Source organism: Cibotium barometz, chromosome 29 (assembly GCF_041138505.1).
Source record: "Cibotium barometz isolate CiBa-2024 chromosome 29, ASM4113850v1, whole genome shotgun sequence".
Lineage (NCBI taxonomy): Eukaryota > Viridiplantae > Streptophyta > Polypodiopsida > Cyatheales > Cibotiaceae > Cibotium > Cibotium barometz.
In genome coordinates, this window is record NC_141074.1 from 21,514,569 (window position 1) to 21,539,433 (window position 24,865).

Genomic DNA, 24,865 nt, shown 5'->3' on the forward strand with positions numbered 1-24,865 from the left:
TTTGATGAAGAGCTTGGATCTCACTGTAGACTTGATGAAACTGAATTTTGTCTTCACCAGCTTGTAGAGCATGCTTGAAAACCCCTGGGGCTAAGAGGAATTAGACCCATTTGATTTGATGAAGTAGTAATCATTGATTTACTACAGAAAAACGTAGCTTTTTAATCAGCAAAAATCGGGAGCTTTCGTGGGCGGTTTGCGCTTCTGATTTGATGGGCTGGAGCTCCTATGGGTTAGCTATCTTGGGCTAGAAGGGTTTGGGCAATGGTTGAGTGTGCAAGGAGAGGGAGCTCCTCCACTAGGCTGGGGGTACAGAGGCTAATTGAAAAAAGAGGAAAAATTATAATTTTCTACTAATCTTGATTAATTAAATAATGGGCTCATAAATCTGATGGATTCTAGGCATGGCTCTGATACCATGTTGAAATTTGAGCATAATGATGAGCTATGGTGGATCAAACACTAGAATCAACATCATTAACAAAGTGATTAAGAAATAATTAAGACGTAATTAGTGAATAATTAGCAAATAGATTAATGTAGGCATGGATACTCAAAAACCAGCAAATTCTCATTAGGGCTATGCCTCAATTTATAGAGTTTACATCAAGCATCAAATCCCATTGATTTCTCCATGATTCACTCCCAAAATATCTCCACCTTTTGCCTGATTCTCTCCACCTCTTCTCTTTTCCTTGAATATCTCCCAGAATATCTCCACACTCCTAAATTCCCTCATGCTACCCATTATTCTCTCCCAGTAGATTCTTCTAACCTTTTCACAGGTTCTTTCACAATTACATCTCCTCTTTTACAGCCTCTATCCAAGAGCTTGTTCCCACACACACCCTATTCACTTGTATATTTCAACACTCACTCTTGACTTGAGCAACAATGTGTTTGCGGGTGGAATACTGCCATCACTGGGTCAATGCAAGTAGTTACAAATGCTTGTCTTAGAAGCAACAGGCTTGAAGGGAAGCAAGCAAAGAAGGTGTATTTTTTTATTCTTAAAAAGCAAGCTTTTAATGTAACATGGGGAGTGTTGGTGAGACGAGTCTCCGTAGTCAGAGGAATGGCAATTTGCAACCTGCAGATGATGGGTCCGCGTGGGGGCTAGCTGAGGTGGTTGCATGCTGAGCTGGTGGTGTGAGAAGTCTGAGTTGTACTAGCGTGCTGAGTTGGCAAGGGAGGCCAACATCTGGCAGTTGTAGGGAGAGTGTTTCATGCACTTCCCCGCTACACGACAAGGGGAAGCGCATGAAATATATCCCCAACCTATGTTTACAGTAGTGAGCCTCTCAGTAGAATGAGGACTGTGGCTAGTAGAGATCTGACCAAGTGTAAGGTCGCCAGCAGAGAGATATGACCAAGTGTCTAGTGACTGGCCAAAAAGGATGTAAAGGGTGATATATAATAATTCGATTCTTTTTCATTAAACCCAAGAAGAAAGAGGAAGAGGCATGCTTCTTCTTTTGTTGCTTCCTCATGTCCTTCTCTATCACAAATCTCATGAATGCTCTATCACCCATTATTCACCAAGAAGAAGAAAGAGAAAGCATGCTTCTTCTTGTATTTCTTCCTTGTGTCCTCTATCACAATTATCATGAAGATAACTGGATCCTCTATCACAATTATCATGAAGATAACTGGATTCTCTATCACCATTATTTAAAGGGTGATATATAATAATTCGAGACTTTTTGGTTAAACCTAAGAAGAAGAAAGATGAGGAAACATGCTTCTTCTTTTGTTGCTTCCTCCTGTCCTTCTCCACAAATCTCATGGAGGTAAATGGATGCTCTATCACCCATAATTCACCAAGAAAATAAAAGAGGAGGCATTCTTCTTCTTGCCCGTGTCCTTCTCTATCACAACTGTCATAATTATCACTCATGAAGATAACTGGATTCTCTATCACCATTATTCACCAAGGAGAACAACATGCTTCTTCATGTCCTTCTATTAAGCCATGCCATAAAGAAGAAGAAGACAAAGAGAAGAAAAAGATGAAAGAAGAAACATGCCTTCTTCTTGAATATTACTGTTGTTTAAATGTTAGAAACAAAAGGAGTATATCTTTTTCTTATTAACATACATATTCGTTGCTTCTTCTTCTTCTCGTGATGAGAAGTGTGTGTGTGTGTGCGCGTGTGCGTGTGCGTGTGTGTGTACTAATGTTATTTAATGAATATATATATATATATATATATATTCATTAAAGAACATTAGTAGTACAAAGTGACATAAAGTCCAACATTTAGACAAGCACTCTTAACCACACAGATGCCAAGATGAAAGGAATGAAATTCCTATAGAACCAACAACAAAAAACATAGTAGGGCCAGCTTATGAAGAAGATGTCCAAAAACAATAGCAACAGTGTGACTAGCAATTCACCTCCATGAAGCCAAAGACTACATCAAGATCCTTTTCACCCAATCCAATAGGCCCTCCAAACATGTGAGGCACTCTCAAAGATAAGACAAACTATCAGCATAAGCTATGTATAGAGATCCTTTCCCTCACCATGCACCACTCATCAAATTTGCATTCATTAACATCCCCATAAACCTCAAGACAGGTTGGAGGCAAGAGAGCTCAGTATCAGTTATATCCACATACTACAAATCCTTCCCCTAGAAAATCACCTCATTCCTAGAGCACCAAATAGCACATTGTTGCCATATATATAGGCAGTGATGTGTGTGAACACACTTAGGACCGTCGGGACACTTTTTTCCTCTTTAAGAGGTTTTTTTCCCTGGCTTGTATATACGCCCATTATTCTAGGGCAAACTTATCTTTGCACATTGACACAATCTAATGCACACAACATTGTGTGTTGTGTGCATTCTTGCTTCTTCTTCTCCAAGCTTTGTGTGCTTTTCTGCAACCCTAATTCTAACAATTGGTATCAGAGCAGGCATCGGCTCCCAGGGCTACGCCGCTAGCACCCTCCGACTCACGTTCTCCAATTGGGGTGAGCTTTCACGAGCGCTTGCAGGTCCCTATACTCTACAGACTATCCCGTAGGACTTTGTGTTCTCAGAAATTGAATCTGAGGTCGTTTCGGGCTTCGTTTTTGCATTACAAGTTCTGTAAAGGTGTTTTCGTCATTTTGTGTAGAAATTTTGACAGTGCAGTTTTCTGTAAAAATAGGCATACGTATTCTATTGTGGACCGTGCTACATAGCACAAGTTGTTTTCTGTTCAGTCTTTGCTTCATTACAGGTAGCTTTTGCATCAGTTTCAGTCAGTGGCCATGGCTGATAACAGCAATGATGTATTTCGCATGTTGTCTGCTGTGATAACAGCAATGATGTATTTCGCATGTTGTCTGCTGTGATAACAGCAATGATGTATTTCGCATGTTGTTTGCTGATGACAAATTGAATGGAGACAGCAACTACCCACTTTGGGCATACATGATGTAGCATGTTTTGGTTGCAAAAGGAGTGTGGAACATTGTGTAGGGTATGGACGTACGTCCAGGTTTTGTGGATGTAGGATCTGTTGAGGATGTTGCAGGTTCTAGCAGCTCTACTGTTGCTGCTGCTATTTTACCCACTGTTGAACAAGCTCGTTGGGATGGTAAAGATGTGCAGGCTCATGCCTTGATTGCACTTTCTGTCAAACGTCACATCACTCCACATCTTCATTCAGTTAAAACAGCAAAACAGGCTTGGGATATTCTAGCTGGTTTGTATGCAGGTCGTAACGAGGCAAAAATCTCTTACCTGCGTAAAGAGCTAGAATCGAAGATTATGCAGGAAGATGATGACATGAATGTTTTTCTTGTGCTGAAATTAAAGATCTCAAAAGGAACGGTTGATTTCTGTACGTGAGATTATTCCTGATCATTCTCTTGTGCAGGAGGCTGTTGATGCTTTACCTGAGTCATTGCTGTTGAGATATCGAGCTCTAGTGAGGCGGTGGACACTGATGACCCGCCTGGGGGATAGGCCCCGCACTTACACCACTGGCATGGTTGGTGAGATCTTGGGTGATATGCGGCCAGTGGGATGACAGGCTGTGTGACAGCCACTCTAGAGACTGGCATAGTTATAGCGCCAGCTCATTTAGTCGGGTTCACACTATAGAGAACCTGTGTATGTATTTGGTTGAGTACCTTTCATATTGTGTGTACTCTTATTCTTGTATATGTGTGTTGAGTGTTGAGTAGAGAAGAAGAAGATTTTCAGCCTCTCACCTTGTGTGTTCTCTATTAGGGTTTTGTGTGTGTGTGTGTGTGCTTGCAAGAGCTCAAGCTCTCCTCCCCCCTGCATCTTTTCATGGTATCAGAGCCTGGTTCGTGCTAAGGGCTGAGCTGCAAGCAAGAGAACCATAGGAAGCGGTACGAGGGTAAGAGCTTCAACTACTCTTCCCTATTGTGTTGGTGACTACACCCTTGTCGGGAGCTCTACGGGAGGCACCGGCAAACGATCTCTGATTGAGGAGCTTTCTTAGCGGGAGTGAAGCTATAGGGCAACTATACAGTCCTGCGGACTACAATTTTCGGGCCGAAAACGCGTTTCGGGCGCGTCTGGACCTCCGTTTTTCAAAAAGCAGACGATTTCGAGCACTATGGGTAAGTCATCGATTCTCTGCAGAACTCTGTTTTAAGAACTGCAGGAAGACAGATTGACTGTGCAGACACTGTGGGTGCTGCAAAGAGGTCTACAGTTGCCATTGGGTGTATGTATGTGCATTGAGGTCACTGGTTGTGACATTTGAGTGGACTGCAGTACCGCTGTGCTGAAAATACAGCAGTTGTGCAGGAAAAATCAGAGTGCAGTTTCTGGTAAAATTGTGTGTTTGGCAAGATGTCTAATGATGGCATAACACAGATTGTGGCTGAGAAGCTGGATAAGAATAACTTCCATGCTTGGAGGTTCAGGTTAACGAATTTCCTGATGGGAAAAGGCTATTGGGACTACATAGAAGGTGAGCATGAAGAGGCACCGGAGATACCGGATATAAATCCGACTACTGCAGATGTAAAAGAGTTTAAAGACTGGAACCAAGGAGCCAGGAAGGTTATGTATTGGCTTTCCATTAGTATACAGGACACCATGATTGGGCATATTCAGGATGCCAAGTCCCCCAAGGAGGCGTGGGACACCTTGGTAAAGCTCTATGAAACAAATACCAAGGCACGTAAGATACAGTTGAAGAATGAACTTCATACTGTGGAGAAAAAGAGCATGTCTGTGAATGACTATGCGTTGAAGATAAAGGGCATTGTCGAATCCCTTGCATCTATTGGTGTGTCAGTAGATGATGATGACAAGGTGGAAGTCTGTCTACGTGGTCTCGAGCCACAATACAAGGCGTTTAAGACGTCTATTCAGACTCGGGAAAACATTCCCAACTTTACAGATTTGGTGTCTATGCTGATTATCGAAGAGAAGAACTTGGGTGAAGACCAACAGTCTTCACAAAGCAAAAACAGTTCAGAGCAACAGGCCTTCTACACGAGTTCAGGAAGAGGACGAGGTAGAGGAGGCCGTGGACGCGGTCAAGGAGGTGGCCGAACAGGTAATCAGAATTATGGCCAGCAGCAGCAGCAACAACAACAGTCCCAGAATCAACAACAACAACAACACGCAGGTGGAAGAGGCAAATTCAGAGGCAGGGGGAGTCAAAGAGGCCGTGGAAATTGGCAAAGGCAATATAATGATGCACGTGAATGCTACTATTGTGGTAAGCTAGGACATGTGCAGTCAGAATGTTATAAGAAGCAGGCTGACATGCAAAATGGGAAAGTGCAGCAAAACAACTATGCATCCTCAAGCAGAAGTAATGAGGACAATGAAAGGTTGTTTGTTATGCAGCATGTTGTAAATGCCATGTCTGAAAATGTTGATGCAGCACAAAAAGATAATGTATGGTATGTGGATTCAGGCGCTTCGAACCACATGACGAGTCATGGGGAGTGGTTCAAGGAGATGAAGAACCCGGAAAGACCAGGTTTTGTGGAAACAGGGGATGACACTGCTCATCCAATTGCCCACGTTGGAGATGTGCCATTATCTATGCAGGATGGCAAAGTGAAGTACCTTGCAGATGTACTTCATGTACCGAACATAATAAAGAATCTGGTTTCAGTTGGCCAGATGATTGAGCAGGGGTTGCAGGTTCGGTTTAACCCTGATGGGTGTTATGTTGAAGATTTCAAAGACAAGTGCAGGTTGGTTGCAAAAGGCAACAGAGTGGGCAGAATGTTTACGTTGGATGTAGACATGCCTGAAATGAGTGCTGCGATGTTTGCAAATGGTTCAGGAGTTGTTGCAGACACAGACATATGGCATAAAAGAATTGGACATGTAAATGTGCAGAGATTGAAGTCTATGCAGACAAAAGGAATTGTGACAGGGCTGGCAAAATTTAAAGTGGAAGGTATGCAGAAAATATGTGAAGCATGCCAATTTGGGAAGCAAACAAAGCATGTGTTTCCACGTAACAGATATGTGAGCAGAAATGCACTAGATGTTGTGCATTCAGATGTATGGGGTCCTACGAAGACCGTGTCTATGGGAGGCTGCAGGTACTATGTCACTTTCATTGATGACCACACAAGGAAAGTGTGGGTATATTTCATGAAGGAGAAGAGTGAGGTGTTCACTCACTTTCAGAATTTCAGAGTTTTGGTTGAAAAGCAAACAGGGAAATATGTTAAGTGCCTAAGGTCAGATGGAGGGGGAGAATACTTCTCCAATGAGTTCTCTGAATTTTTGAAGAAGAATGGTATTCGGAGACAGTTCACATGCAGATACACTCCGCAGCAAAATGGAGTTGCTGAGCGGAAAAACATGCACATTGCTGAGATTGCGCGAGCATTAATGGAAGAGAAGAATATGCCGCATTGCTATTGGGCTGAGGCTGTTTCTACAGCAGTATACATCATGAACAGGACTCCAACTGCAGCCATACATGATGTAACTCCAGAGGAGAGGTTTACTGGCAGAAACCAGATTTGTCTCATCTGAAAGTTTTTGGATGCATTGCATATGTGCATGTGCCAGATGAGCTAAGAACTAAGCTGGATCCGAAAGCTGAAAAATGTGTGTTTATTGGATATTCCCTTGAGCAAAAGGGATACAGGTGTTATAACCCTGCTACACGTGAGTTGAGGGTAAGCAGGGATGTTGTCTTTGATGAGATGAGCAACTGGTATGCTGCTGAAAAAGAAGCTGTTGGGGCTGATTTGAGTGGAAGTGTGGTTGCACAGAATGCAGGTCAGCAATCACAGTCTTTGAGTGGACCAGGAGAGTCCTCATCTCCTGGGTCTGTTGATAGACCATGGAGTGGCAGGCTGCGTCATAATACCAGCCCTGCAAATGTGATTACTACATCACGTAAAGGAAAAGAGAAAGTGGTTGAGCCCCTTGGTATGCCTGACATTTCTGCAGGGCATTCTCATGTTGATGGAGAGTCTAGTGGCTCAGATATGAGCCTTGATGAGGAGCTTGGGATCCTAGCTATGAGAACACCTGGTGTAAAGAAGGCTATGGAGGCCATGAATGAAAAGCTGCGAAGATCAGGGAGAGTGAAGAACCCTGTGCAGAGATTTACATATGATGGTTATGTGGCACATCACTATGCATATATGGCAAAAGTTGTGCAGGTTGTAGAGCCCACATGCATTGATGAGGCTGTTGGAAATGTGTGTTGGGAGAAAGCTATGGATGAGGAGATGGATGCACTATATGGAAATGAGACTTGGGATTTAGTGCAATTGCCTGAAGGCAAGAAAGCCATTGGATGCAAGTGGGTGTACAAAGTTAAACATAACAGTGATGGAAGCATAAACAGGTACAAGGCTAGGTTGGTAGCCAAAGGATATGCGCAGACATATGGGATTGATTATGAGGAAACTTTCAGCCCAGTTGCCAAGATGGCAACGGTGAGAGTTGTGATAGCAGTGGCTGCGTCAAAGCAATGGTCTTTACATCAGATGGATGTAAAGAATGCATTCTTGCATGGGGATTTGCAAGAAGAGGTGTATATGTTGCAGCCACCTGGTTATGAGGATGTGGGTCACCCCGAGCATGTTTGCAGGTTGAAGAAAGCCTTGTATGGCTTAAAGCAAGCACCAAGAGCATGGTCTGACAAGATTTTTGAATATCTTGTCACTATTGGCTTTCATGTAGCCAATGCAGATTTCTCATTGTATGTGAGACATGGTGATAGAGGGGTTGTGCTTGTTGTCATCTATGTAGATGACTTGATCATTACGGGGGACCATGATGCAGAGATCTTTGATGTAAAGATCTTGCTTAGACAGAAGTTCGAGATGAAGGATCTGGGGGAGCTCAGATATTTCTTGGGCATTGAGGTGATTAGGTCACCACATGGTATTGGATTACTGCAGAGACAGTATGGCTTGGACATGTTGTCCAAGTATGGTATGACAGGCTGTAAGCCTATTTCTGTGCCATTGGATCAGAATGGCAAGTTGAGTGCAGATTCAGGAGAGATCTTGGAGGATCCTACTATGTACAGGAGCATAGTAGGAAGTTTGATCTACATGACGATCACCAGACCAGATTTGAGCTATGCTGTTGGGTTGGTGAGTCAGTTTATGCAGGTTCCACGGAAACCGCATTTGGATGCTGTGAGACGCATACTGAGGTATGTGAGGTCTACTTTGCATTGTGGACTATTCTATGAGACTGGGACAGAGATATGTGTACATGGGTACACAGATGCTGATTGGGCTGGTAGTATCTCAGACAGAAGATCTACCAGTGGATTCATGTTTTCTTTGGAGAGTGCTGCTGTGACTTGGAGCAGCAAGAAGCAGCCTACGGTTGCTCTATCGAGTACAGAGGCCGAGTACAGAGGAGCTGCTATGGCAGCATGTGAGGTAGCTTGGTTGAGAAAGCTACTTGCAGATTTGGGTCTATCAGTGGATAGACAAGTTGTCATTTTCTGTGACAACATTAGCAGTATACAGTTGGCCAGGAACCCAGTCGTTCATGCTCGTACGAAGCACATAGAGGTCCACTACCACTTCGTCAAAGAGAAGGTCTTGGCAGGAGACCTTGACCTTGTTTATGTCAGCACAGAGGATCAGGTAGCTGACATCTTCACCAAAGCATTGGGTACAGAGAAGCTCCGCAGATTCAGGGCTTCGCTTGGTGTACATGAGATGGAGTTGAGCTCAAGGGGGAGTGTTGAGATATCGAGCTCTAGTGAGGCGGTGGACACTGATGACCCGCTTGGGGGATAGGCCCCGCACTTACACCACTGGCATGGTTGGTGAGATCTTGGGTGATATGCGGCCAGTGGGATGACAGGCTATGTGACAGCCACTCTAGAGACTGGCATAGTTATAGCGCCAGCTCATTTAGTCGGGTTCACACTATAGAGAACCTGTGTATGTATTTGGTTGAGTACCTTTCATATTGTGTGTACTCTTATTCTTGTATATGTGTGTTGAGTGTTGAGTAGAGAAGAAGAAGATTTTCAGCCTCTCACCTTGTGTGTTCTCTATTAGGGTTTTGTGTGTGTGTGTGTGTGCTTGCAAGAGCTCAAGCTCTCCTTCCCCCTGCATCTTTTCAATTGCTTCCACGTGGAGACTTGTTACTAAGGATAGACCTGATGTTGTCAAGTATGATACTTTAGTCAACAAGCTCTTGCAAGAAGCGTAGTCTAGGAAAAATAGGGCTAGGCAGCGTGCAGTTGATCAGGCATTTGTTGCTGCCCAGCAGAGAAGAAGTGGTAAGGCAGCCCCTTCCACTGTTTTTTCTCCTATTAGTAGGTCTACAACTTCTTCTCCTTCCACACATAGCAACAATAGGTCTGAGAAGGATCTTGATAAAGGCAAGAAAAAGATCAGGTGTAACTATTGTAAGGCAACTGATCATGTCATTAAGAATTGCCCTAAGCTAAAGGCTAAAGAGGCAAAGAAGAAAGAGTCAAATGCAGCCACAATAGCGAATGCTTCTACAAATGCAGATTTTGCAAATGTTGTGTAGGATACAGAATGGGCATTTAGTGTGTATTGCCAGTATTGCCAGTATGAGCCATCTGTACATGATGCATGTTTGGCAATTTTTGTTGACTCTGATGTATGGTATTTTCATAGTGGTGCTACAAAGCACATTACCTCACATCATGATATGTTCACTTGTCTCTTGAGGCTGTCTCTAATGGGAATACTGTCACATGTGCCAATAATGCTTCTTACCCAGTGAAGGGCGTTGGTAAAATTATGCTTACTGTTGCAAATGGCAGCACTTTCACACTTTGAGATGCTTTGTATGTGCCAGGGATAAAGAAGAATCTATTGTCTATCTCTGCGCTTGCTAGACTTGGCCTTGTGGTAAAATTTGTGGATGACAGATGTACTATTCATGATTTGACTTCTAGTGGTATGATTATTGCATCTGGCACCTTGTTTCATGGGCTGTATAGGCTCAATTCTTATGACAAGTGTGTGGAAGATTCAGCAAATGCAGTTTCTAATGAAAAGGCCGTTTCAGATGCAAAACTATTGCATGCTTGTTTTGGTCATTTGAACTTTGCCAGTTTGCTGCGTTTGTAGAAATTTGATATGGTTGCTTCATTGCCCCCTCTTGAGGCACCATTGAAAGATAAAGTGGAGGTGGAGATTGGACGATTGGAGCTTTTACAAGAAGCAAGCTTGGAGAGCCTCAAGGTACGTGAGAGCGAAACATGGTAAGTACCCTACGATGGTTGTTCTCTGTTACTTATTCCATTTGTGAATGTGTGGAGTTCTCTTGGGAGGTGCGGTAGGCCATAACATTTTTGGCACCACTATCGGGGAAACCACCATTGTTTCACTCTTCTCCTCTGCACACCTAAGCATCATTCTGATCAAGGTCACCCTGTAATGTTCAATGAGTTCTGCATATTGCACAAAAAAGTGTTCAATATTTGTGGAGAATTTTCTTGAAACTATGGAAACCTTAGTAAGTAAAATAATAATTACCTTATGCCACTTAGGTTGGAGGCTATAAAAATTATCTAATATATACTCAACATGAAATAGGGTCCTCCATCCACAGGAGTATCCATCTCTCTGTAAAGGAACATAGACATCTTTGATTACTGAATCATAAAGGCCTTCAATAAGAATAAGTTCAGCCAGAGCTGCAAGTAATCTCTTAATGCACCTGTAACATAAACAATTCAATTAATATATGCAAGAATACAATTTCATATTTATAGCAAGTATATATAAATTATTTAGAGCCGAGAGTGAGCTCAACTTACAATTTAAGCTTAGGATGTGTTCGTGGTATGGAGTTCATGGTCCATATTATTTTCTTATCCAGTTCTAAGGACACTTGACTCCAATGTTGGCTAAAACAAGAAACCAAAGTTAGCCTTTTAAAAAATATATTGTGAATTGTATCAAACATTCAAACCAACTACATACCCATATTCATATGGCAAAATAATAATACTAACTTCCAAAAAATTACAAAATGAGAACCATCTTTGGATGGTCTCCAGTGGAGTACTCTTGAGCCTAAGCAGAGGTGAAAGTTGTGAATTCACAATAAACACTTCTACTTGAGCCTCAGCAGCCAGGAAGCTTTGATTTTATTAAACTGCCAAGCAAAGAAGCACATGGAAGCAAATTAGGAAAAGCTAAATTACATTGGAAAGTTTGTATTGTAGAGGTCCAGCATTAGGAGTAGAAGAGAAACTTACTTCAAACCAACATATATGATTGAGTCAGTAATTTGCTCTTTTGCCCCCTTCATAATATTGAGGTCAACTACATCCAGGCTTAGTTGCCTCTCCCCATCTGCTAGGTTTACAAACACCTATACAAGGCCTTTGAAATTCCCCAAGATCTCTAAATTCAAAAACTCCAGCCTGCTAGTCTCGCTTTTGTATTCATTCTCTTCCTCAATATTGTCATCATGTTTTTTATCCTCTGCGTTTTCTTTTTTTTCCCTTTGTAGTAACTCTTCCTGCGCTCAGCCTTTTCCCTAGTGTTCACCTAATGAGTTATATCTCTTATTTTCAAATCTTCCTTTGGCTTTCTAGCAGGTGAAATCAGCAAAATATCCCTCATTTTGGGACCCACATAGTCAACTGGATGATGGAGAAGCTTGTCATATCTCCATCTTACTCTCTTCAGAGTCTCTGAGTCCTTTACCATTACTGTCAGCCTGTGAGCATGGGAAGTACAAAGATCTGAGAAGTACTCTACTACATCTTGAATACATAATAGAGCTACCCTCTTCCACCTCTTATCCACATCCCATCCTTCACAAATGCCTCTAACAACTCTTTGAAATGGAGCTCCGAGAAGACATAATTTAACACAATCCTGGGACTTTATGATATCTCTTAAAACTATGACTTTCTAGGAGAATCTCCTACGCCTTGCTTGCTTCAAAATACGCATAGCATTTCCCTTCCTGCTTTTCTTTCCACGCATGCCTTTGACGCACTATCAGGTCCTTTCCCCTGCACTCTTGGTGTCTGCTTTGTCCTAGCCCACCATCTGAAAAAATGAATTGATCAAGTCAACAAAGAAGCCAAAGAAGAGGAGAGATAAATATGTATATGTGGAAACAAAGGTAGTATATAGAGGGATTGTAAGAGAGAGAGTTAGAGAGGGAGAGATGCAGAGGTAGAGACAAAGAGGAGAATAGGTTGAGATACACATTTAAAACTTATAGCTTATTGGTGCAATAAGACACATACAAATTGAAGCAACAAGCATTATCGTGCCAACTGGCTACTATAGTTTTTTTGAAAGATGCTACTATAATTAACACCACAGATAGAGAGAGATGAAAGCAGAGAGAGATATGAACAGATAGAGCGAGAGAAGAAGAGAGAGGGGAGGAAAGAGAGAGAAAGCTAGAGAGAGAGAGAGAATCATACTATCTCTTTCCACCATCAAAAATGTTCATGGCCAATTGGCGCGATATAATGACCTCAAAAATGTTGGAGAGGCCTTATCGCGCCAATTGGCCACTTCCTCTTTGAATTTGTGTGTGTGTGTGTGTGTGTGTGTGTGTGTGTGTGTGTGTGAGAGAGAGAGAGAGAGAGAGAGAGAGAGAGAGAGAGAGAGAGAGAGAGAGAGAGAGAGAGAGACCGAACTCCACATATGACAAAAACCAATGTTGAACATTATGTCCTGTGGATATTAGAAAAGAACTTGAGAAAATGTGTGTCAAATTTGATAGACACCGAAAAACATAGAGAGAGAGAGAGAGAGAGAGAGAGAGAGAGAGAGAGAGAGAGAGAGGGATACAGAGAGAAGGAGATAAATAGATAGATAGATAGATAGATAGATAGATAGATAGAGAGAGAGAGAGAGAGAGAGAGAGAGAGAGAGAGAGAGAGAGAGAGAGAGACCTTTTCATGTAGACATAGATTAGGATTAAAAAGGAATAGCTGATGATGAGGATTGAAGGAAAAGCTGCAGAGCTTCCAAGTGCAGAGAATGGTTGAAAAATACAAAAAATAGAAAACAAAGACTTAATAGTTGTTAAACTATACAATTAAAAAAATGAAGTACTATATTAAGAAGTAGCCCAATTTTCAAGGTCCACATGGACACCAATCATCGGCCGCATTCAATGAAAAATTCTACTAGAACTCGCATCTCCACATGTTATGATTTAATTGGTCAGAGGGTACACTTTTTTATACGATTCGTTATTTTTTGGTAAAAGTGAATTCAAGAAGAGAGAGAGAGAGAGAGAGAGAGAGAGAGAGAGAGAGAGAGAGAGAGAGAGAGGTAGATAATTAATGGGAACCTGGCCAATTGGCACGATAAAGCTGTTTCAAATGAAATCATTTGCCTTTATCACGCTAATTGGCTATGATCTTTTGGTTTCAATAATTAGGCTTGTTTCAGAGAGGATAAGAGAGAGAGAGAGAGAGAGAGAGAGAGAGAGAGAGAGAGAGAGAGAGTTGCCTCATAATAAGTATTTTATGTTTTACAGTAAAGAAGAGATTGATGAGAAAATCTATGCATTTAAACCCAGAGTTCAATTCTAAGGGTAGGCTGGTAAACCTTCAGAGAGAGAAAGGAGGTTTCAAGTTACTAATGGCCTCAAACAAGAGAAATTTGGATTTATCAGCTTCACCTGAGCATGTTGATAAGGAAATTGCACCTCGTACCTTTTCAAAGATTGATCAACTAATGGAGACCACAATTGATGTTCATAGTCCTCCTCAGTATCTTGTTGAGGAGCCCAACTCAGAAGAAGAGGGGGGGGTGGACAAAAATGCACAGGAAAGTTTGGAAAGTTATCAAATATTTATTGATAAAGGTGAAGAATTCTCTTCTAGATTCCAGGCACCAGTTAAGGTTAGGCAAACAAAGAAGAGGTCAGTGGATTTCTCTACAATTGAAGAAACCCCAAAGAAGATTAAAGAAAGAAAATATTGAAGGTGCTTTAGAACATTTTCATATTTTTGACAAGGTCTTCAATAAGCCATTGGATATTTCTTTCATTGTGGATCAGCATTCTTCCTTCCTCCAGAAGGAAAGATCTGACTTTGAGTCTAGCTTAAAGAATGAAAGAGTCAAGATGAATGACAAAGCTTATGTACACCTAATGGATTGTAGTCCCAACAAAAACTACCAGAATGTCCTACACAAGAGGTACCAAACACTTCCATTAGATTGCAAAGCAATGTGTTCAAAACACCAAAGGAATTGTAGGTTGTTGGAGGAAACATTGGGATTTTTATGCTATCCTCATTGTCTCTACCTCCTTCAGAATCTACCTTCACAAGGTGAAGAAGTGTTTACTGAAGTAGTTGAAGAGCAGGAGCTTGATGAGGAAGTTAAATCTACGAAATGAGGCTCCTCTATGTGATGACATAGAGGAGGAGCTACAGTTAAACCGCGAGGAAGAGGAGGCAGAAGTGCTTGACCTTCATGTACTTATTAGGAGTGAATCTTTGGTGAAGCCAAGGAGTGTGGAGGACATCAACGTAGAAGAGAGTGATTTTGTACAGGTCAAGAAAGGAGTTAATGAGACATTGTTTTGGGTATTTCATCATACATCTATTCCTGAATTGATGAACAAACGATGAGAGGAACCAAGACACTTCATGTTGATAAAAAAGGAGACTTCCAAGTTGAGTGGCATCTTGCAGGTGATCTAAAGACTCTCAAGTGCTTGTTTAATTGCAGTAAGGGAGCTAATGCGAAGTCCCCTTGTCTTTAATGCATTGACCCTACAAAACATCTAGATGGTAAGTGGTGGACAAGGCCACCTAACGGTGGAAACTTGATTGATGAGAACTTTCAACTTGTATTTCCTGTTCCCCTAGTAAATGTGCATATTTGTACACTTCATGAACTATGTCAAATCATAGAGAAACTAGTGTTTCTTTACATTGGATTTTCTTAATAGATAAAGCAAGCTGTAGAGAGAAAAGATGCAATTTCATCATTGAAGAAGGTGTTATCAGATATGGGCCTACAATGGTGGGAATGTTCATATTTTAATGGATACCAAGAAATTAACAAATGAAAAGGATGTACCAATGAAACCATTGATTGGTCGTGTAAAAACCAAAAGATTTCTCTCAAAACCTCTTCACTTGGAGAAAAGAAAGAAGACCACGACATGAAAGCTATATAACTCAAATCACATAAGTATAATCAATTATGATCAATGGAAAAATCTTCATAATGCAATCAAAGATCATGAAGGTAAGTCTAAAAATGCCGAGGCAGAAGTGATGTTCTTTTCAGAATGTGTGAGAAAGATATGTGGACTTAGCAAGACAAAAGGAGGTTTGAAGACAATTTGCAAATATTTGGAAGAGCTATAAAGGATGCTTGGCCTGAATCTACATAACACATTACATGGTAAGCACAATGATTTATGTTATTTTAATAGACAAATATTTATTGAAGCACAAGTTGACTCACTTCCATGTTTTATTTTGCAGCATATTATCTATAATCATTTGTCATTCTTCATACAAAAATATGGAAACCAAGTATTTGGAACACTCAAGGAATGGAGAAATCACATTACATACCTTGTAATGCATATTTCATGCATACACAGCATGGTGGAGAAAGAAAGAAAGCAAACAGCATGCATGAAGTATTCCAATGGTTCTATTGCATAATACTACAACAACTACATAAAAAAGAAACCTTAAAGTCTTCAAAAATGCTTCAAACACTTAGACACTTAGAAAAGTAGAAACACAAAATATTGGAAGCCTTTACAAATTCTGTGGCTATCCAAGCTCAAAACAAATGGAGAGAAAACAAGATATATGTAAATCACCCGCTGGATTAATAGAATGTAATTTATATATCTTGTCAATTTATTTGTCTTTCAATAAATTTTGGCTGAATTGTTGTGGTTTTTGCTTGAGCCTAAGCAAAAAGTGCTTTTCATACTCTTCTAATTCAAATGGATTCTCCACACCTAGAGAAAATGCATCAGCAGTATATGTATGAAAATAGGATCTTTTCCATGCTCTATGGCCAGGCCTATAACCAAAAATATCCATGGCACTTATTTTTTCAATTAAAATAACCTTATCATATGTTCTTAGTATTATGGTACCGCCAAGAAACTGAGATAGTGTCTTGAACAAACAATTTACAACCACACCCTGCTGGCTCATAGAATTATGATAAATCAAAATTCTAGCACTTGATAGTCCTTTGAGGTAGTGTGACAAAGCAGCATCCCTCCCATGGTAGTTCCCTTTATGCCTTTTTAAAAATTCGTCTGGTTCTTCAATTAGACTCTGTAAAATTTTATGTAAAATCTTAAAAGGGTTTACCGTGCCCCCCATTTTTTGATCTTGCAAAATGGGAGTTTGAATTTTTGCAAACTTTCTAATATGGTCTTTTCATTTCAAACTTCCTTTTGAGAAGACTTTTCACATGCTCAATCTCTTCCAAGTTGTTATGCCTAACAATAAGATCGTCTATACATAGATGGTGAATGATCACAATACCCTTATCACTCTTGTGCACATACAAAGAGTGATTTGCATCTGCCATATGAAAACCAATAGTGACAAGATACTCAGCAATTTTGTCATGCCATGCTCGTGGAGCTTGCTTCAGTCCATGCAAGGCCTTACGAAGCTTACATACATACTTTGGGTGACCTGTATCCTCAAAACCGGGTTTGATTGCTTTATTTGGCGAGCTTTTTGGAGATAAGATAGTTTTATGTGAGCTTGTAAGAAAAATGATACATTTTGGATAGCTTTTATATAGTAAGTATTTATGAAAGAGAAATAAATACATTCACATATATACATACATATATACATGTATATTCTCAAACACACCTACCTACCTACCTACCTACCTACCTACCTACCTTCCTACATATATACACACATTTGTACAATACATACATACATACATGCATGCATACATACATACATACCTACATACCTACCTTCCTACATATAAACACACATTTTATGTCCAAGAAACTTAAATATAGGCACAAAAATACCTATCTATGTACCTTTCTTCCAATGTTTATTTCAACACATTTGTACAATACATACATACATACATGCATGCATACATACATACATACCTACATACCTACCTTCCTACATATAAACACACATTTTATGTCCAAGAAACTTAAATATAGGCACAAAAATACCTATCTATGTACCTTTCTTCCAATGTTTATTTCAACACAAGTAAAAACAAGTATACCCGGCTCATATTTTCTTACAAAAATATTGAGTTCACATTTCCTTACAAGAAGATATATGGTTGGTACAACTCCTTTACCATAGCCGTGCAAGCTACCTACAATAAGACTTTAGAGTACGTGACAGTATACTCCATCCCAAAGCAAGACAAAAATAATATTGGTTCAAATTTTCTTACAAAAAGATTGACTTCATATTTCCTTACAAGCTTAAGTAAGCACAAACATGGAAGGCTTGATTAAAGCTTAAGTAGGCACAAACATGAGAGGCTTGATTAAAGCTTAAGTATAGGCACAAACAGGCTTGATTAAAGCTTAAGTATAGGCACAAACATCCTTGCTTCAAGGACGTGATAGTATATTGTCCACTTCCTCTCGTGATAGTGTCGGTTGATGCATTACCATATCCTCATTATTATGTAATCCCAAAACTCGCAAGAAGACAAAATAGATATGCTTACATGCTACGTAAGACTTTCCTCTAGATTCTCTTTGCATGAAATCAGGACATGTACACCAAGGTTGTACCTTGATGTGTAATAGTCCTCTCCACTCTCACATGCCAAATGAAAAATAGAGTAGGGGGACGGCTGCATTGCACTCTCATTAAGGATTGTCGCTGTCATGGCCTCGACACTACCAATCCTCTTTTTGGCTTCTTTGGAAATCCAATGCCTCCACTTGGTTGATCTCCTTGTATTTTGAGTAGCATCATGTGGCCTCTTGTCACTTTCTTTGTTGCCCGCTGCTTGTGTGGACGTTTCTCCCACCCCCGACACAAAAGGTTCTTCATGAATAACATCTAACTTGAACCCTGCCTTTACTAATTTCTCTACCTCTTGGCTGGTTATGTTGGTCCCGACATCCACTTTCCACATATCTGGGTATGATGGCTTGTATATTATGTTTGGATCTACATGCCATGTGTGTGAAACATCTGAAGGACAAAACCACATCATTTGAGCCTTTGGCCCTCCCGCACCAAGATGTCGTCACTCTGAGTAGAAGCTAGGGGCAACAACTCCAATAGAGCTTCCCTGTATGTATGAGTTGCACTTAAGTCTTCCATCAATACCTCCCAAACATTTGACTTTTGAGTTCAATGGGGTTCGTCTAATGGCCCACATTGTGCGTCCAACGGCCTCTTCCTTTACATGCATTTGTCCTCCGCTCATTGTGCCATAATGTTGTTTAGGCTCTTCATGTCCAACATCTTTGTTTCCTCCAGTCATTGGACTTTTTGGTCCTCCCCTTGAAGCGGGACTTGCTGCACTGTTTGTTCTAGATCTATCTCCAAAACTTACTCTTCTTGATGTTCCCCGGTTTTGACGATGTCTGCTCTACATGACATGACCTGGACGATGTGAGCATTGGTCTACTTCCTTTGTCCTCACCCTCTTCCGTTGAATAGTCTCCTTATCTCCATGTAGAGGCCTTGATTCCTCATACATAGGAGTATTAGCTACTGTTTCATGGACCATGCGAGCCACTTGTGGTGGTGTCAGTCTCGACCTTGCTGCCACCCTGTCCAGCAACTTGCTCAAGTTTGGTCCCTCACCTTTGTGCTTCCCCATCTGATATGCATATTGCTTTGCACTTTGTAGTAAAGCGTTTGCCATATCTGAAATGCATCATACAAGCTAACCTTTTCCTTGTATCCTTCACCAGCAAGCCAACTCCCATGTACACTTTCAGATAAGTTTGTTCGAGAGGTTTGTGCTAAATCCACCGAGCTTAGGACCACCTGCACACAAGAGGTTTCATACAAGAATTCACAAAATTGACTCCAATGCAAATACATCCATACAACATATCATTTCTCCATAAAATTTCTCACCCTTGACATGAGGTTGCCCCAATGTGCTATTCGTACTTCCCACCAACTCATCCACGTATCCATCACTGATAGTTTTCCCTCATGAACATGTCCATTTCTCCACCATTCACGAATCTCTTTACTTTTTAAGAAAGCTGACTCCTTATTGTTGGTTGCCAATCTCCATTCTTCACACAAGTCAATATGGTGTTATTGACTTTCTGCCTTCACGTATTGTTTAGCATGCTTCATCAAACTTTGTTTCCAATGGAATAAGCACGTTCGCTCCCTGTCCTCCATAATGTTGTGCGGACCCCCATTGAAAATGGTCCTAACTACACACCAATTAGACCCTGATTCATCAGCCCATAAACCCATAGAAGTGTGCAGGTGCATAACCGCATTGCTCCATTGTGCTATTCAGCATTTCCCAAAATAGTACTTGGCTTTTTGTATCCTCCTCCTTCATTTCGCATGTGGCAATTTTCAATAGCTCTTGAACACTATAAGATTTTGGAGAGAATTTTTTTCAATCAAGGTAAATGAAAGAAAGGAAAAAATTGAAGTTCGTAGTCTCACTTGGGTCGTAAACATGACAAGCCATTGTTGACCAACCAAAAACTTGATGAGTGTGATCAAACAAAACCCAGGACTTTGACAAGTCACCTCCACTATCACACCGCATGCGATTCACCAAGTCCACGCCTGAATGCTGGTCCTCGCAAAGACATCTTAAAGACATAACATTTGTCATCAGGGCCACCTTGTCCTCGAAAACGGCTACCTTGTATAAATGAATAGCGAGATCTTCTCTGTATAAGAAGGATGCTATCAAAGCCCTCTCCTGCTGGCATCAATTTTCTTTTCTCCTGGGATACAATGCGTCTAAACCTAAAAAACATAATTTCACAATAAAGAGAGGACCGAATGTAGAAAATTACTTCCAAATATAATTAAGTTATAGAGTGAATACTCACCTCTGGTTTTCCACAAGAGGACTCAACTCCTCCAAAAAATTGCAAAGCTCATGATCCCCAATACTTGTAGTAGGTAGCTCATCATTTTGATTCATCAATCTGTATTTTTCGAGGACTTGCACTTCTCTGGGCTTTCAGCACTTGAGAAACAAACATTTTTAGGCGCTTCAACATTGACCTTGAAGTTCCTGGCTGAACTAGATGTTCATGCAGCCCAGTGTGGAGCATCATTCTTGTAATAGTTGTGTCACGAGGCATTACGTAATACACAATACATCTACACACTTGCACACAGTGTGCAGTTTTGCGACAAAAGTGACAAACTATTTTAGATTTCTCATCCTCTGTCAAAAGTCCAATTGCAATATTTTTTGTCAGATGTCCATGAAAGAAGGTGTTGTTATACCTTTTATTGTTCAAGTAAAAAGGACAGCTGAGCCTATGGCACTCCAAAGTACCAACACAAATGCACAGTACAACTTACAGACATGTTTGATGTTACTGGATGTGTCCATAGGTGACCATCATATTTTTGCTCCATTCCATCCATATTTCCTATTTTGCCATATGTTGGTGGAAACTCTAGGATGGAATCACCATCATAATGTCTTGGCACCTCCTGGACTTGGATGACTCGAGTTACTTTTTCCTACAATGAACGTAGAAGAGAAGGTTGCTCCTTCTTAACAAAGAACCGAAAGTATACTCTCTGAAGCAATACATTCATCTTCAGAGATCTTGTGCTTTGAACCTTTTGGATTGCTTGTGCCTTCACCTGGTTGCAAAACAGTTGCTGAGCCATTCAAGTCACTCTCAGAGGAGGAGCTCGAGATATGAACATGGGTGTTTTGTATCCCTAATTCTTTATCCACCACCCACTGAACTCTCCAAATGCCGGACATCTTGGGCAATGTCATTAGCACTAGAATCAAGACTATCAGCAGCACAAAGAGGACTACATTGTAGCATATATGTTTTACTTTGAGAAATATCTACGAGGTAGTTTTTATTGCCCTTCATATCATAATGAGCGATGATTTCCTGTAGGCTTCCATCGGTCCTAGTAGCTTTCACTCTCCAGAAAGGGCATGTGAAGAAGGCAAAAGCCCTTGTAGATATCCGTTGACTTACAAGCGTGGTGGAGAAGTATTAAAGTTTGAGATTTTTTGCTACAGCCATCAAGCTTCCACTCAAAGGTGACAGTGTGCTCCATAGGGAAGGCCATACGAAGATGCAGAAAGGACAGGAGAGACAAAAATGTGAAACAAAAAGGACAGGAGAGACAAAAATGTGAAATGAAAATATAAAAATGAAGGAACAGGTGGAGCAATCACGATTGAGAATGAAGGAGGTTGAAATGATAAAACAAGGTGGAGCAATCACGATTGAGAATGTAGGCGGTTGAAATGATAAAACAAGGTGGAGCAATCACGATTGAGAATGTAGGCGGTTGAAATGATAAAACAAGGTGGAGCAATCATGATTGAGAATGATCACGGTAAAATTTTTTTATAAAAAATATACAAATATATATGTATCTATAAATATATAAAAAAATACACAAATATATACATTTATTGGTTCTAAGTATTATTTTTATAAAAGGCTTGTCTCTTTGTAAATACACACACACACATGTCTATATTTATATTATTATATTGTATATATTTTAGGCTAAGAATCCCCCAATAGGGATATATGTATTTTAGTGTGTGTGTGTGTGTGTGTATTTACAAAGAGACTAGTCTTTTACTTATTTTAGGATATACAGATATATTAGACTATATATCTATTAGGCTACACACACACACACCACACACATTTATTAACATCAATATATATATATACATATTTACATAGCCTAAACTATAAAATGTACGTGTGTGTAATAAAATACATATAGCTTAATACATTTTTAGACATATATATGTGTGTGTACATATGTATCTATCTTTAGGCTAAGTATATTTTAGGCCACACACACATATATGGTGCATAGTTAAGGGTACATGAAGGAAAAGAGGTATTTAGGGTACATGAAGGATACTCTCAACTCAGCAAGCAGGCGAACAAATGCAGGAAAAGAGGTGAGTTTTTTTTTCATTTCTCGATTTTTCTCTCTGCTCTTCTTTTTTGTGCGGCGGTGGCGGCGGCGGCGGCTTCGTTGGAGGTTATGGTTGTGGCTTCGTTGGAGGTTGACGATGCGGAGCCCGTTGAGGAGGCAAAGCCCATTGAGGAGGTGGAGGTGGTGCAGGAGGTGGAGGCGTAGACTGTGCAGGAGGTGGACGAGGTGCATAGGAGATGGAGTTTTAGGAGGTGGAGGCGGAGACGGTGGCGCTGGAGAAGACGCATCGAACTCCATTGCTCCGGCTTGTCCAATCCCCCCGGCTCTGCCGGCGGGGGATTGGACAAGCCGGAGCAATGGCGATGATATAAGAGGTGTGGCGGAGCCCGTTGAGGAGTTGGACGAGACAGAGCACGTTGAGCAGATGGAGGAGGTGGAGTTTGAGGAGGTGGAGGTGGTGCAGGAGGTGGAGGCGGAGACGGTGGAGGAGGTGGAGGAGGTGGACGGTGGAGGAGGTGGAGGAGGTGGAGGAGGTGGACGAGGTGGAGGAGGAGCCGATGGAGACGGTGGGGCGGTGCTGGAGAAGATGCCTCCATTACCGTAGCTCCGGCATGTCCACTCCCCCGGTAGAGGCCGGCGGGGGATGGTCTAGCGCAAACCATCCCCCGGCCCCTCTAACGGGGGAGTGGACATGCCGGAGCTACGGTAACGGAGGCGTGGCAGTGCTCGAGGAGGCGGAGCCAATGGACCCAGTGGAGCCGGATTTGGTGGAGGAGGTGCAGGAGGTGAAGGCAGAGCCGGAGCAAATGTGGCGCTCATTGTTGGGGGTTACTAGAAGGAGATGTTAGTGGTGGTGGTGCAACCTTGGTTCATATATGTGTTAAATGTGGCTAGCTTACAAAAGCATGTTTAGTAGACTTCTAATTCAATATATATCATTAGGGATGAAGATATACATTGTTGGGCAAGGGTTAATTAAGAACATGAAACAAATTCACAAAGAGAAGATGGCAGGCGCTTAGATCCCCGTCCACCACTCGAAAGGTGAAGTTGAGGGGCACACCATCAGAGACGTTCCACCACACATTGGCCCTTGAGTCTTGGAGGTGAATTGGGTGCAATTCTTCGTAAGCTCTCCAGTCAATGGAGTAGCCTAGCACACACAAGTTTATATCCACAGCACGAGGTGGAGGAGGTGGCTGCAGTGGAGAAGATGGCTGCGTTGGAGAAGATGGCTTTGCAATCAGTGGTTTGCACTAAAGATGGCCCTGTGTAGAGCATGCCTGGCCCCCGCGGCGGCAGAGTCGGGGGAACCATTAAATCTTTTCACTGGTTGGGGCTAGTTTGGGCATGGTGGATCCATTAGTTGATGAAGGGTGAAGTTGTGTGCTAGCCTCTAGAGCTTTCAACATCCTGAATGTTTTCTTAAACATGTAGTAAGGTTTGTGGTGTGAGGTTGATGTTTTCCTATAGACATAAAGTAGGGTTTATGTGTGAGGTTGATCATCTCTATCTGTCATTCAGCTCAAACTTTTTGCTACTCATATTCAGGGCAAAAGAAAGGAAGATGGCTCCAAGAAAAGCAGGAAAACAACAGGCAAAGACTAAGAAAGGTATATGATGTGAATAGCCAAGATTCTACTGAGATTGTGTTTTAATGTTTTAGATATGCTTACTTGGGCTTGGTGTGTGTATCTTACAGACAACAGGGGGGATACTCACTTAGATCTAGGCATGTTTGTTTGACTCTTAGTAGCGAGGAAGCTCAATCACGGACACCTGTGTCCTCACATGTATCTCCTGTTAGAGAGGAAACAGAAGCGCATAATTCTCTTGGTCATGAGGAAGAAGCGCTTGTGTTGGAGAACGAAATGAGCTCACCTCCTCCAACTCACACGGAGATTCCTGAATCTAGTACTGGTCAAGGGGAGACCCATAGAAGGCTTCTTGGAAAATCTATTGAATTGGGATTTCTTGGTGATGTATTCACTAAGTTTTTTTGTGCAACGCAATTCCTCTACCCCATTCGTCCCTTTATGCAGGCTGATTCCAAATGAATCCATCCGTACAGTTTCTAGCCAACTTGAGGTGTTTCGTGATTCTTTTGACTACCATGGTTATGTCGAAGCATCTCCTCCTTTTTTAGTTTCACTTACACGTCCACGAAGCTCTATGTATTTTGCGGTCATACAAATAGACTTGCAAAAATGGGGACCAAACTGGGTGGTACAACATGACAGATTTGAGGATGAAATCAGAGGAACTGAGTGGGAGGATCTCAGTGGTAAGAAGTTTCTTGTTTGGGATGGCAATCATCATGTGA